The sequence below is a fragment of the Rattus rattus genome, chromosome 2, assembly GCF_011064425.1.
Source record: "Rattus rattus isolate New Zealand chromosome 2, Rrattus_CSIRO_v1, whole genome shotgun sequence".
Taxonomy (NCBI): domain Eukaryota; kingdom Metazoa; phylum Chordata; class Mammalia; order Rodentia; family Muridae; genus Rattus; species Rattus rattus.
The window spans coordinates 34,252,992-34,266,452 of record NC_046155.1 but is presented as its reverse complement, the minus strand read 5'-3'; the positions used below and the strand labels follow the sequence as shown (position 1 = coordinate 34,266,452).

Genomic DNA, 13,461 nt, shown 5'->3' with positions numbered 1-13,461 from the left:
GTCCTCCACCTTTTGCTGGTTATCGATCCTGCATTTATCTTCTTCCTCTTACAGTGCAACTGTCAGGTTAAAGATGCCATCCTCGGCCCCATTTTCTTCTACACTGTGAATTCTACAGTGTATGAAATGATCTAATATGTTGAGAGGGTGTACTGGCTGGTTTTGTGTGTCAACTTGACACAAGCTGGAGTTATCACAGAGAAAGGACCCTCCCTTGAGGAAATGCCTCCATGAGATCCAACTGTAAGGCATTTTCTCAATTAGTGATCAGGGTTGGAGGGACCACTGTGGTGGTGCCATCCCTGGGCTGGTAGCCCTGGGTTCTATAAGAAAGCAAGCTGAGCAAGCCAGAGGAAGCAAGCCAGTAAGTAACATCCCTCCATGGCCTCTGCATCAGCTCCTGCTTCCTGCCCTGCTTGAGTTCCAGTCCTGACTTCCTTTGGTGATGAACAGCAATGCGGAAGTGTAAACTGGAGAAACCCTTTCCTCCCCAACTTGTGTCTTGGTCATGACGTTTGTGCAGGGATAGAAACCCTAAGACAGAGAGGATCAAGTTAAAAATGTGAGATGCAGAATCTCAAACAGCTGCCAGCAGTCAGATTTCTGTAACGCGTTGAAATGAAAGTGACGGAGGAGAGTGGGTTTCTTGACAATTATGAACTATAAAATATTCTGCTTGTTAGACTCATTCAAGCTGATAACAAGTGTACTGGGGTGGCTTTACTTCTGAATGTGTGGTTCCTTTGAAATCTGGGAAGAGGCGATTAGAATTACAACCGCCTGAAGAGAATGTCTGTGAGAAACCGTCTGTCGAATGAGTCCATTTGATAAACTTGCTTTAGGCAGAGGTGGATCTGTGGCTGAATACGGGACATGAGGAGTTAGAGCTGAGTGGATTGCTCTGTTGGGGTGGGAGAAGGAGAGGGGGAGGGGAGGAGGAGGGACAGGGACAAAGACAGATGGCATGGACATGGTTTCTTATTCCAGAAGGGGACTATTAGCCACAGGGAATCCGGCCAGGCTAAGAATTATGAAACGGTGCAGAGATGTGAAGGTGGGAAGACTGAGAGAGCCAGAGGGGATGGAGGACGCCAGGAGAATGGAGCCCTCTGAACCAAGTAAGCGAGGCTCATGTGAGCTCAGAGACTGAAGCAGCAAGCAGGGGAGCTGTGTGTGTCTGCACCAGGTCCTCTGCTCCTCTGGTATAGTTATTTGCTCAGTATTTTGGGGGGACTCCTGACTGTGAGGATAAGTGGGTCACTAACTCTTGAGTCCTCTCTTAGGGCGCTTACCCTTCTGTTGGGTTGCTTTCTCCAACGCCAACATGATAGCTTCTACTCCGTCTTACCATATTTTATTTCGTCATGTTTGGCTGTTATCTCTCTTCTACTGAGAGACAGAAGTGGATCCTGGGGCGAGATGCAGGTGAGGAGGAGCCGGGGGGAAGGGGGGGACTGTAATTAGGATTTATTGTATGAGCAAAGGATGTATTTTTCAGTACCGAGGGGAGAGAAATAAAGTAATTTCCTCCTTTTCTTTGTTTTCTCTTCCTTTCCACTAATATTTCCTTCCCTTTCCCCCACCTTCCTGCAAAACAAGGATTATCTAACATTAATTTGTAGGGATTTTTTTTTCCATTCCAGAGATGGCTTTTAAATGGTTTTAGGTTTTTTGTTTTTATGATTTTAGTCTTTTGTTTTTGTTGTGTCCTTTAGCGTGTGTGTGTGTGTGTGTGTGTGTGTGTGTGTGTGTGTGTGTGTGTGTGTGTGAGTCTGCACGCGCGCAGGCGCTGTCACAGTGCTATAGAGCATATGCGATAATCAGAACACAATGTTAGGTAGTCAGTTTTCTCCTTCCAAGAATTGGACATTGGAATTCAGAGATTTACATTAAATCTTTCTCTGTCTTAATCTGTTATCCAGAGTCTTTTCTGGACAGACTTCCATAGCAATCAGCGTTGGGGGGAAATGCTCTATAACCAAAGGACATATTGTTTTCAGCCCCACCCCTGGGAATTGTTCAATTCATGACCCAGTGATCAATCGCAGCGCCGGGAGTCCTCCATGAAAGGTTAGGGAACACTCTCTAGCCACACCCTATCTCCTGTAGATAATGAGATGTGAATATCACATCTATAGAAATATTGGTAGGCGTAGCTACAAAGTGGTGATGCCTTTGTCCCAAAATGAAGCATAAATCCAGTTCACACAGAAACAAGAGAGAAATGGATCTCACTGAGATTTGGATGGTTTTGTCCTTTTGGCCAATAAGAAGCACACTTGTAATTGCTTCGGGAGAGTCCTCAGTGGATGCCAAACACTTCGCACCCCACGTTGCGTAAAAATACAACACACTGGTCTCGTTAGGTTTTTGGTTAACTCGATACAAGCTAGAGTCGCTTGAGAAGAGGCAATTACAATTGAGAAGACAATTGGTCCACGGAACAATTTTGTAATCAAGGACTGATTGCCACGGAAAGGCTCAGCCCCTTTGGATGTGGTCAACCTTGGGCAAACGGACCAGAGTTGCATGAGAACTCAGATAAGCAAGGGTTGAGGAGTGAGCAAGCCAGTAAGCAGTATTTCTCCATGTTCTTCCTGCCTGCCATCAGGGACTGGCAGTGAACCAGGAAGTGCAAGATGAAACGAGTCCTTTCCTCCCCAAGTGGCATTTGATAATGGTGTTTATTACAGCAATAGAAGGCAAACTAGGAGACACACATGCATGGGCATATGCATAATTAAGCCTAGATTCCACTTGTGAGAGAAACCATTTTGACTCATTACCCTAGCTTGTTCCTTCCTTTGGAACTCTTTCTCACAGTCCTCCTTCTACTTACATTTACAAGTATCATATGCGTGCACATACAGAGATGCGTATGCACGTATCCCTCCCTGGCTGAGACTCAGCTCTCTAGCTCCAGTTCCTGTTAGTAAGCCCAACCGCTCAGCAGCACTAAGGGGCATGCGCACATTCCTTAGCAAGGAGAAGCCTGTAAAGGGCGGGTCCATGTGCGCATGCTCCTATGCTCTCTACTGGCGGCTGTGTTATGGCCAGAATCCCTCTGTCACGGCAAAAGAAAACTAAGGATGCAGGTAGGATTTCCAGAAGCAGCTTTTCAGAATGAGTCCTCACCGTCAGCAATTCTGCCTTGAAATGGAGGTAAGTCAGAGTTTCTGAACCTTGGTGCTTCTGACTTATGGCTCTTCCTGTGGGAAGCTTTCCGGTATGTTTAGCATAAAATACTCAGGCTGCATCTTTGCGTTTAGCCGCTAGGTGTCAGTAATACGTCACTTATCGCGACAGCCAAAAACCCACAGGACCCCCCCACTGAACTTGATAAGGCCCTCCCGGGCCTCATTTGAGAATCATGGCTGTAAATACCTTAAGTTATTTTGCTAATTGAAAATATTAATATGCACAATACAAGCAATAGATATGAGACAGGGTCCAGATAGGAGAAAGGGTAATGAAATCAAATCATAAATGGGGCTTGTGTTAAGAGTCAAAAAGAGAACACGTCAAGAATTTGAGAAATGCCAGGGAAGACTTAGTCCCTTCAGTGGGGGACTGCAGAGTGGAAGGTTATTAGCACATTCGGGCTGAGTGAGGACAAGATATGTATATAACTGTGTCCGTGAGTAACTGCTGGTTACTATGCTTTGGATACAATTTGAGTGTGAAACCCCAAAGAATTGCCTTATTAAAGCTTGGCCCCTACATTGGTAATGTTAAAAGGTGAGGTAAAGTGAGGGGTTGAAGCTGACCATCTCTGTTCTCTGGCTTCCTGCCTTGCCATGTGTTAGCACTGAAAGAAGAAAGATTTTAAACTATCCCCCACTGACCCTGCTGTGAAGGCCAGTGCACCTCACAAAAGAATAACATAACATGTTATGGGGAAGTAAGTAGTCCAGCCATAGACCACCTGGCCGCGACAAGGCCTAGCTCAGCATAAACCATCCAGCCTCGATAAGGCCTGACTTACCAGTCCTGAGAAAAAAGAGTTGGGGTCAGCTCGCCCCAGAGGCAGGGTGGCCTGGAGTTGGACTGAGCCCAAGCTAGATCATGTGCGCCAATGTAAACAAACCAGTGAAATTGCTTTGCTTTGTGTAACAGTTGCCAACCACCTATGTAATTTTCCCTATAAATATCTTCCCCTAATTGGGCTCGGGGTCGACTCCTCTGTCTCCTGTGTGAGATATGTGTCGCCCCCAGAGCTCTGGTTTCTCAAATACACCTCTTGTTCATTACATCAAGACCGGTTTCTTGTGAGTTCTTGGGGGTTGCGTCGTCTCGAGATTTGAGTGGGGGTCTTCCCCACCCCGCTGTCTTTCAGCACCACAAGCATACATTCTACCATAAGCCAGTTGGCCATGCCGTGCTGTTTTTGGATTTTACCTCCCAAACCGTGAACTGAAGAAACATTTTCTTTACGTTACTGTGTTACGTTATATAGTAGCAGAATAGACCGACCCAGTAGACAATTCAAGTCAGAGAAGACTCTTGGGTGGATATTCTAATTTCCAATGTCATTCGAGCTCTAGTTGAATCATAAGATGGCTAGAATAGCAAAAGGGGCTGGAGCCTCCAGGGGTGTGTATCCATGGTAGGAGCTGTAGTTTGGCCTGATTTAGGTGTTACTATAGATAAGGGCTTGGAGTGAGTTCTGCTAATCATGTACATGATAGTGACGTGTTCCTGAAATTCACTGGCCAATGAGACGTGTCAGTTCTGTCAACAGATGATCCTGAATAGGAAGACATTCATGTTGCCAATGCAAAAGTGTCTTCTGCTCCAGGATTGGCTTCTTGCTTTTCTCTGCAGACACCCCAACTGCACTATACCACCCCATTCCTGATGTCTGGGGAGGAAGGGCAGAAGTCTCTTCCCCTGTTGGGCTGGGCAGGACAGAATAGTGGTGTTCGGTCAGCAACAAGACACTAAATGCATATGCTTCCTGGAGATCCCCAAGCCTCTCAGGATTCACACTGAGTGCTCCCGATAGACATTGTGCGTCAGAGACAGTTTCAGACATTTTGCATCTGCCCATGATCGTTGACTTGATCAGACTGGTGTCACCAAGTGGCTTAAGTAATACTTCAGATAAAACAGTGTAAAGTGAGAAACTCGTGAGAACAATCGGACTGAGAATTTAATGGAAACCGTGTTGCAGAGAAAGCAGACCCTGGGCCCCATGCCTGTTTGTCTGTCTGTTACTTTCCCTGGATTCTTAGGCATCTGAGGTTTAAGGAAAGCATCTGCCTCTCTGACTTGTGTTTTTGGTGTCTAGCACTAAATTGTTGGTTGATAAAGTGAATTATTTAAAATGCTGATATATGCGAGGCCAATGTTTTAACACATGTGCTCAAAGCTTTTCCTACTGGATGGCGTTCACACAGACAGACTCTTTCCCACTCTGTCTCTTCATACATGGTCACTAAACACTCCTAATCTAGTCACGGTTTTCAGAATACAGTCAGCCTTGAGTGGCTCAATAATTCTCAGATAATCATTGTAGTGAATTATGTGATATGTTTCTAAAATTGGAAAACAGAATGGATGGCGAGTATATGTGAACTTAAATGAAAATAAAATATGAAAGTGGCTGGTATTTTAGTAGAGAGGGTCTGAGCTGCCTACCTTCCCAGAGTCAGCTGTCAGCCTTCAGCCTTGTCATAACACCTCAAGGCTGTAGACAAACCCAAGGAGAATGAGGCCTTCCAGGTCTAATGCATCACTCCTCTTTCTTCAAAGACAATGTCTCTGAAAAATCAATAAATTTATCCCTGTTAAATAAAGTTTTCTTTTTTATTGTTTGTAAGTGATACCTGATTGAATCTACTTCAGATTTCTTTTGAAACTTGAATTTTAAATGTTGGTCATAGAAGAAATATACATCTTACAGTAATTGCCTCTCAGGTAGGTTAACGAATGTGATTTTTGGAAAATATTTCTAGCTTTTCTGCAGATTCTCACTTCATTGTACATAGAAGGTAGATCTGATTCTTCCTCCAAGCGCCATGCTCGCAGAAATAAGACTTAAACTCAGAGTATATTTACAGTTACCCTGACCATATAGCCAGGCTCTTTTCTGAGTAGCTCATATCTTAAAATAACCTATTTAGTCTGATCTACATTCTATCATGAGGTGGTTACCATGAGTCAGTCTCGTCACATTTCCCAGGTTTACCCCTGGGTATGTTTCTGATGCTAAGGTCCTGTTCCCTAATTGGCTCTTAATCTGTCAGTAAAGAAGCCATGGACCAATTGCTAGGTGGAAGGAATAGGCGGGACTTCCGGGTCTTTGGAGGCAAGCTGGAAAACCCGAGGAGAGGAGAGTTCGCCTTGCTTTTGATGGAGAAAAGTTGACCAGCCATGTGAGATCTTGAAACGAGTGGCCACACAGGCCGCTCCTACAGGAGGGTGGTCAGGGGAGTTAGCAGGGTCTAGATGTAACAGAGCAACTAAAGTTAGGGTAGGTGGGCGGTACGGAGCTAAGAATATTGATAAGGGCACACTTTTCCAGGCGGGAGATTGTAGCGGCCAGTAATTCTGTCAAAGGGCAAGTTGAAATTGAACAACTGTGTGTCTGTGTCTTTTATTCGTGGATTCAAGGGAAGTTGGGTGGGGGCTGGTAGCCATGGCCCTTTCCCGGAGCTTAGGTGAGGTAGCAAAAGCTGCACGCACCGTATCTCCCACCTAGCATTATCCCAGAATCCTTTCTGCCGACAGGATGTTCCATCTCCTGTTTCTGCCTAAGCTCTAGGCCATCACATTTATTATTGACAGATGCCACATCCGTACAGATACAAGCTATTTATTTTCTCTACGTTTATCAGAAGTAGAACAGTGTAAGATGTGGGCTTTGTTAAATTGAAGATGAAACACGACGAATCTTAACCATTCTTTCTACCCTGCCCCCTAGATTGTGTATTTGTAGCTTGCTTTATCTGTATAGTCCATGCCATGAAAGATGCTCTTCAGGGAGGAAGCTTCAGGTCAGTTCCAGTTCTGGGTCCTCTGGACTCTGTGTCTGAACTGCATGGTGTCTTCAGCTACAAGGATGTACCTCTGCTGTCCAAATAAAGGCAATAGCAATACCATATAATCTTTTGGGAGTCTCTTGGACAACCTGGACCGGCAACTTAAAGAGGGTTTTCTTGCATATTCTTTGGCTCCAGGAGGGAGTATTGTCAGCCCAGGTGGTAAAATTTATTTCAACTATGTACATATATTTAATCCACATACTTATGTTCATTGTAGGTTGGGGGATGCGAGTACTTAATAGTCTGATTCTTTAATAAAAGGAGAAGTCATGAATGTGAAAAAAGATCAGGTGGCAGTTCATGTGACATCTTGAAGGGAGGACAAGGATGGGAAGTGTCTCAGTTAAGGTCTCATTGCTGTGAACAGACACCACAACCAAGGCAACTCTCATAAGGAAAACATTTAATTGGGGCCGGCTTACAGGTTCAGAAGTTCAGTCTGTTACCATCAAGGCAAAAGTGTGGCAGTGTCTAGGCAGTCGTGGTGCAGAAGGAGCTAAGAGTTCTACATCTTTATCCAAAGGCTGCTGGGAGAAGACTGGCTCCCATGTGGTCAGGAGGCGGGGCCCACAGTGACACACCTACTCCAACAGGGCCCCACCTCCTAATAGTGTCTCTGCCTGCGTCAAGTATATACAAACCATCATGTGGAGGAACTGTGGAATTATATAATAATCTCCAAAAGTAAAAGATATTTAAATAAACAAAGTAATAACATTTCTGTATGTTCTGTGGAAAGCCAGAGGAGTCGGGTCTTACTCCTCCCCATCACCCACAATAAAAAAAAAAAAGAGAGAGAGAGAGAAAGAAACCATTTATTGTATGGTTGGGAACTGAACCCACTGTAACCAAGGTAGAATTTGAAGAGCTTATCGTATTGAGGTACACCTCTGATGAGAACCCACAACAAGGGAATGAAGGGGTTAGTTTGGCCAAATGAATGCTAACTTTCTATGTGTGCTTTTTTTTCCCAATTCTCATACAATTGCCACATGAATTGAGGCAAGCCTCCCTCTAAAAGTGGCTTTGCATCATCAGACATAAGGTATCCAAGGGGTGGCTAGGTGAGCCCAAGATCCACATGACTTTCATAGAGAAAGATTTCCTGCTTTAGAGAACTCTTACATAAGCCATCTCTGAGACCTGATTCTCGTAGGACTTTTATCTTGCTCTTGCCTGGTCTGTTCCCTAAGGATGAGCTGCCCCACCCCCATCCCAACCCTGTCTGTTTTCTTTTTACAGAGTATTACACACCGATACACTGATAATCAGCAGGACATCACAAGTTCTCCCTTCCAGGGTTCACCCTAGTTCTAAATTATGGGAGCAGATCACACCTTCTCCGTGGCAGGTTGAGAAATGGCACTGGAGAAAGGCAGGTGTTTCTTTTTATGGTAGTCAGGTAGCTACCAGTCTCTAACTTTGGAAAACCTGTTGCCTCCCAGTGTGCACTCTAGCAAAACGTTCCCTGCTCTGTGGACGGAACTCCTTCCTCTGGAACCTCTTCTGTCAATGCAGCGGTTGTCCTCTTGTTGGAAAGCCAGACAGCAGGCTGGTCTTCACTGTAGCAGCATCAGGGTCCCTGCCTGACTGCTGTGAGCCTCTGATTTTATTAGCTGCAAGGGCGGTCACCTCACTCTTATCTGCTACACACAGAGCTGTCATGAGCTGGAGAGCTGGTGGGAGCTGTTGCTCCTCTAACTCCTAGCTATTACAGATGATGTAGCTGTAACATACAACCTAGTCTTTTCTTTTTTTAAGATTTATTTATTTTATGTATATGAGTACACTGTAGCTGTCTTCGGACGCACCACAAGAGGGCATCTCAGATCTCATCACAGATGGTTGTGAGCCACCATGTGGCTTCTGGGATTTGAACTCAGGACCTCCGGAAGAGCAGTCAGTGCTCTTAACCACTGAGCCATCTCTCCAGCCCTCAACTTAGTCTTTCTCTAATTCCTTATTAACATGCTCTCTACATTCTGTCCTCCCTTCCTTGAGTACGGTTAGCCTGTATTATGGTTTGAATGTGAAATGCTGGATCATGTGTTTGAACACCCAGATCCCAGTTGGCGGTGCTATTTTGGGCAATCGTGTAGGCTGTTTATTGTAGGGATCACTGGGCATGGACTCTCACTGTCCTGCTTCTGTTTGCCACCACGTAAACCCTATCAGGATAGACTCTACCCTCTGAACGGAAATAAATTCTTCCTCTCTCAAATTACATCTCTTAGGTGTTTTATTACTGAAACACAAAAGCAACTAGTCCATGATTGTGGTTTCCTTTCAACTTGTCAAATGGGGTAATGTGTTATCTCTCGTTAATGGGGATCTTCTGGGACTGTGGTGGCTAGATTAAAAATGGCTCCCATAGGTCCAATGGGAGTGACACTGAGGAGCTGTGGTCTTGTTGGAGGAAGTGTGTCACTGTGGAGGCAGGCTTTAAGGTTTCATGTGCTCAAGCTAGTGGGGCAGTCTCCTTCTGCTGCTTGCATATTAAGACGTAGAAATCTCAGCTCCTTGTCCAATGCCATGTTTTCCTGAATACTACTTCATTTCCTGTAATGGACTAAACCTCTGAAATTGTAAGCCAGCCCTGCTAAAATGTTCTTTATAAGAGTTGCTGTGTATTCCGGGACCTTTGGGGTCCCACTTGAGGTTTAATAATAAAGACTGAGAGACATTTACATAGTTTATAGCTGTGAGCCTTTTTGCTGGGACAGTCTCTCAGCTGGCTTCTAACTTAATCCAGTCTCTGCCATTGCATTTCTCCACAAAGCTCTCGGAGCCCTACCTCCCTGCCTGGTTCCCTTTCTTCCTTCAGTCTCCGGTAATTCTTTCTCTGCCTAGTCTTCCTACCCCAGCTTTTCTTTCAGTTCTTTATTATGTAAAGGCCACACTCATTATTCAACCACTTGGCCTTGGGGGCTACTTGACCATCCCCACAGCAACTTTCGTCTCTTTTAAAGGCAGGTGAGCAAGTGACAGACATTTACCTTGAGAACAAGGCTCAAGGACACATTATTTCATAGCCAGTGAATACAGTGTTTGTGCCTCATCCGGACAGCCTTGGTCATGGTGTCTCTTCACAGCAGTAGAAACCCTCACTAAGGCTATTAGCCCAAATGCTCAAATCACCCTAGATGCACAGAACACATGAATCTCAAGAAGGATGACCAAAATGCGTATGCTTCACTCCTTCTTTAAAAGGGGAACAAGAAAACCCTTGGGAGGGAATAGGGCAGGCAAAGTTTAGAACAGAGGCAGAAGGAACACCCATTCAGAGCCTGCCCCACATGTGGCCCATACATATACAGCCATCCAATTAGACAAGATGGATGAAGCAAAGAAGTGCAGGCCGACAGGAGCCGGATGTAGATCGCTCCTGAGACACAACCAGAATACAGCCAATACAGAGGCGAATGCCAGCAGCAAACCACTGAACTGAGAATAGGACCCCCATTGAAGGAATCGGAGAAAGAACTGGAAGAGCTTGAAGGGGCTCGAGACCCCTTATGAACAACAATGCCAAGCAACCAGAGCTTCCAGGGACTAAGCCACTACCTAAAGACTATACATGGACTGACCCTGGACTCCAAGTGCATAGGTAGCAATGAATATCCTAGTAAGAGCACCAGTGGAAGGGGAAGCCCTGGTCCCAAGCAAGACTGAACCCCCAGTGAACGTGATTGTTGGGGGGGGGTGGTAATGGGGGAGGATAGGGGGGAAGCCCATATAGAAGGGAGGGGGGTTAGGGAATGTTGGCCCAGAAACTGGGAAGGGGAATAATAATCAAAATATAAATAAGAAATACTCAAGTTAATAAAGATTAAAAAGAAAAAGAAACCCTCACTAAAACAAGGACTAATTCTAGAAAGATAGTCTGATTATAATTAAAACCTATGACCAATACATAGGTGGTATTTTATTGCACTGTGACTTGCCTACAATATGCCTTGAAGTTGGAAAAAGTTGATTTAATTATTACAGTAACTTTTATTCAAGAGAAAAAAGACTTCCGTCCATAAGTGCACTCTTTTATGTTACTTTATGGGGACCTGGCAACACTGTACTGAATCCTGTGATGGGTCAGTGGCCGAGCAAGACCCCTTCCATCTTTTCCCGTAGAAAGTCTGGAGTGGACGGGGAGATGATGACACAAATTGGGGACCAGCTAATGCAGATGGGAAGGCTCTACTAAATCATTACCACCATTTATTTGATTCTGGCAGTATTGAGACTGGGGCTTCCCAAACAGACCCTGTGCTCCTCCTGAGAATCTCAGGAAGTTAGAGAGGTCTTGCAGTATGCCCATCTCTTAAATGTGGAGAGAAAGCTTACCATGTTTACAGCTATCCTACAGCTGTAAATCCAGGAAGACTTGAAATAGGATAAATATGACCATCGAGGCAAAGTACCCCCGATAAATTAAAGAGATGATGAATAATTGATGCTAAGCTCAAAATGGATAAGCTTTTTTTTAAAGATCAATTTATTTTATGTATATGAGTACACTGTAGCTGTCTTCAAACATATCCGAAGAGGGCATCAGATCCCATTACAGATGGTTGTGAGCCACCATGTGGTTGCTGGGAATTGAACTCAGGACCAATGGAAGAGCAGTCAGTGCTCTTAACCACTGAGCCATCACTAGGCCCCAGGATGGGATGAGCTTCTTATAATTAATAGTGGTCATATATATATGGGTTTTCCTCACAAAGAACAATGCATAAAGCCAGAAGTCAGATGCCACTGGTTCTGTCTTGGCATCTGGAGGGAAAGGAAGAAGGTCCTGGAAAAAAGTATGCATGGACAGGTTCAAAAAACCAACCAACCAAACGTCAGTGCTCTGTAAGGAAGATGGTGACCTTTAGGAGGACAGACATGTTTTGTAGTTTCCGTCTGAATTGTATCAGTTCGGTGTTCATAAGACTCAGAAGCTAACAAAACTTAACAAGGTTCAGGAGTGGTTGGAGATTAGGGTGGCCTCTCTCCAAAGGTATGTAAACTCCCTAGTAGTGTTTTCTTAGGGTTTTACTGCTGTGAACAGACACCATGACCAAGGCAACTCTTATAAGGACATTTAAATGGGACTGGCTTACAGGTTCAGAGGTTCAATCCAATATCATCAAGGCAGGAGCATGGCAGTATCCGGGCAGGCATGGTTCAAGTGGAGCTGAGAGTTCTACACCTTCATCTGGAGGAGACCAGCAGAACATTGACTTCCAGGCAGCTAGAGTGAGGGTCACACCCACAGTGACACTCCTACTCCAACAAGGCCACACCTCCTAATAGTGCCACTCCCTGGGCCAAGCATATACAAACCATCACAGGTGCTGGTAGCCCCACAGAGGCAACTTTTGTCAGTTATCACCCATGCTGTGGTTGTGCCGTTGAGTCACCCATACTCTTGTAATTAGTAACCCCAATAACCTCAACAGCTCTCTAAGTAGGCTTGAGTAGAATGATTTCTTTGGTTTGTTGATTGTGATTTATTTGGGATGAGCTTATGTCACCCAGGGAAAGTTACCAAGTAGATTGCCTTCACACTTCCCAAACAATGGGAAACTCTCAATAAAGACCTGTTACCAAAATGTTGGGGAAGGAAGAAGGCTCCGATGAGGGCCAAGGGGGACCTTGGGGCTCCTACAGATTTGATCCAATTCACTTAAATTTCCTCCAGGAATCTTGTGGGGACCTCAAGATCAGATCTTTCATTAGGTTTTGGAATGTCAGCTAAGAGATATCACTTTAAAATATACCCCCCCTTTTTTTTTGGATGTTATAGTTGCCCAAATCCCTCTCAGGAAAGCTAAATGATTGTTTAACCCATCCTCAAGACAATAAGATAAGCAGGCTCTTCCAGAATATTCAATAGTCCCCTGTGGGAAAGGAAGAACAAATTTAAGAATAAGTATCTTTGAAATTTTATAAAAAATAAAACCTGTGCATATGTAAACACTTATATCCATAAAATAAAGTGAATATATATTCACATATATACTTACATATTTGTGTACCTCTGTGTGTGTGTGTGTGTGTGTGTGTGTGTGTGTGTGTTCATCCCCTGAAAAACTCTTACTTTCCCGAGTGACAGGATGTAGCACGAAGACTTCAACCCTGTATTGCCTTTCCTCATAAGGAAAGATTACTAGATTTCAGTTACTCTTTTGTGGTTTCATTTTTATAAATGTGGAGAGCTATACATTCTTCTATGGCCTTCAGTTTCTGTGGTTTTTCTCCAATCCAGATGGGTAAGTGTAATTTTATTTACCCTGGGACTTAGCCCAGAAAGATTAAAAAATTTCCTGCAAGCAATTCTGTGAATGGAAAGTTTGGATAACAAAGGAGAGACTATGCCCTGAGGGGAGAAAGAAGAGCAAATGAGACCCCAGAGGACTGACAGGCCTCCTAA

At 44.5% G+C, this 13,461-nt stretch overlaps 1 protein-coding gene across 3 annotated transcripts in view; it reads left to right on the top strand.

Moving 5' to 3' along the window:
- The first annotated feature begins 2,995 nt into the window (after nucleotides 1-2,995).
- LOC116891105 (interferon-induced protein with tetratricopeptide repeats 1-like) overlaps nucleotides 2,996-13,461 on the top strand; it is a 92,587-nt gene continuing 82,121 nt past the window's right edge. For all 3 annotated transcript variants that reach the window (XR_004386816.1, XR_004386817.1, XM_032891819.1), the window contains exon 1: nucleotides 2,996-3,162. The gene's annotated coding sequence lies outside the window, so the exon portion shown is untranslated. The remainder of the gene's footprint in view (nucleotides 3,163-13,461) is intronic.